The following is a 2,315-nucleotide window of genomic DNA, read 5'->3' on the forward strand; positions in this document are numbered from 1 at the left end:
TTTTTTCCCAGAGCACCTGGAACCAGCAGCATCAGGTGAACATAGGCCCTTCACTCCGCCTCTCTGATGCGCTGAGTTTTTTGGCTAGCTTGCAGTACGCTTACCCTCTGATTTCTAACGATCATGCTGGGCGAGCCCCCTCTCTTGTTGAGAGCTGGGTCTGTGTTCCCTCAGCTTGGTAACTTACTGCTGGCAGTTCCAGCATTGGAACATGCTGTAGGTCCGAGCCTCCCTCTCGTTTTAGAGCTGGGTGTGTTGCTCCCTCAGCTAAGTAAATTATTGCTAGCTGTTCCAGCATTGGAACATGCGGTAGGTCGCTCTCCCTTCTCGTTTGAGAGCTGGGTGTTTGCCCCCCTCAGCTAGAGATTTACTGCTAGCCAATCCAGCTTTATGCCTTAGATCGAGTTGGTGACTCTCAAACATATTGGTTTTGGGATGCACCATTCCATCTGTGAGCTGCTCTTTCAGAGTGCCACGAGAGCCCCTTAGAACGGTTATGGTAAGTGTGCACGTGAAGGCTTTGTGCACTTTCTAAAATCCACATTGTGGTAAGTTCGCACGCTAGTTCTTTGCGTTCTTTTCTAAAATCCTATATGGTGAGGGCTTTGCGCGGTTGCTGGTTAGAGCCCCGTTCACCTTGGGCGCCACTCCACCTAGGTATCCTAGGATACCTACTTTAACAGGGTGTTACTACTAGGGGTCTGTTGAGACAATTCCTTTCAGAGCTTATGCAAGAGCAAGCGGTAGCCCCTGTGTGACAGGCCAAGACTTAGAATGATGCCAGGCTCACCATGGTTCCCTGAGTAGGGATCGAGACACTGCGTCCTCTAGGCTTCCTGCCATGCTTAGAACGCAAGCTTCATACGAAGAAGTGAATGACATGTTCTCTCGGCGCCTGTTTATACTAATAGTCGCACCGGTAGTGACGTCATGGGCTGTCGCCGGCCAACGTGTTGTTGGTGTTTTTTCAATGCTTCAGACACGGGTCACGATGAGGCGTTCCCCATAGCGCCCCCTAGACGACGCAGTGTCTCGTTCCCTACTCAGGGAACCATGGTTACATAAGTAACCTGAGACGTTTCTTTGTGCTGGAGAGCTATTGCTTCTGTGAAATTTACTGGCATGTGAACTTCAAAACATAGATGCATTTTCCTCTTAAAGAGCTCAAATGACTGAGCAGCATTTGCTGGAGGGAGGATGTGATTAGGTTAAAGAGTGGCGCCAGCTTCAATGGCCATGCTCGCTTCTTTGAAATGCACAACCATGCATTGTACTCTGACAAACTGCACTCGGACTTTGCTTTAATCTAGCATGGAGTTTCAGGAGTAGACTGTACTGAGCATTGTCAGCAGAGATTCATTTGATGGGAATGTAGAAAGATTGGAATTATGTGCCAGTTTGTGTGCGCTGGGTCTTATTCACATATAACTTCTGCATGAACATCATGACTCATCAAGTTTGTCCTTACAATTTAAATACATTTCTATATATATATATCTCGATAGATAGATAGATAGATAGATAGATAGAGTTTGACCAAATTACTTTGAACTTTCTATTCATCATAAAATTCTAGGAAAAAATAACAGTGGTTTAAAAATATTAAGCTGCCTGTCAACAATGTCAATAAGAAATATTTTTTTCTCCACCACATCAGCAGAATGAGCATCATTAGAATGATTTCTGATGACTGGAGTAATAAATGAAAATTCAGTTTTGCCTTCACATAAATAAATTATATTTTAAAAATATATATTAAAAAAGAACAGTTATTTAAAATAAAAAATATATATTAAATATACATTATTTTGTATAGTTTCATTGCCTTGAAACTCTTAAAAGTTTATTTTTGTGAAAAGTATGCTTGTGCTCTCTTTCTTTCACCTAGTTTGATATAATGCAATGACATTCATGCACTTTTAAATTCGCCTTACTTGTTCAAATACTTTTTGGGCCCACTAAAAGTAAGAACAGTCTTTCTTAAAGGGATAGTTCACCCAAAAATGAAAATTACCCCATGATTTACTCACCTTCAAGCCATTCTAGGTGTATATGACATTCTTCTTTCAGACGAATACAATCTGAGTTATATTAAAAAACATCCTGGCTCTTCCAAACTTTATAATGGGAGTGGATGGTAGTGGACTTCTTTTATAATGGATTGGTTCAATTTTTTGGACTTCAAATTTTGGGCTACTATCGACTCCCATTATAAAGCTTGGAAGAGCCAGGATGTTTTTTTAATATAACTCCGGTTGTATTCGTCTGAAAGAAGAAAGTCATATACAGCTAGGATGGCTTGAGGGTAAGTAAAT

The sequence above is a fragment of the Sinocyclocheilus rhinocerous genome, unplaced genomic scaffold, assembly GCF_001515625.1.
Source record: "Sinocyclocheilus rhinocerous isolate Xijiao unplaced genomic scaffold, SAMN03320098_v1.1 scaffold1595, whole genome shotgun sequence".
Classification (NCBI taxonomy): Eukaryota; Metazoa; Chordata; class Actinopteri; order Cypriniformes; family Cyprinidae; genus Sinocyclocheilus; species Sinocyclocheilus rhinocerous.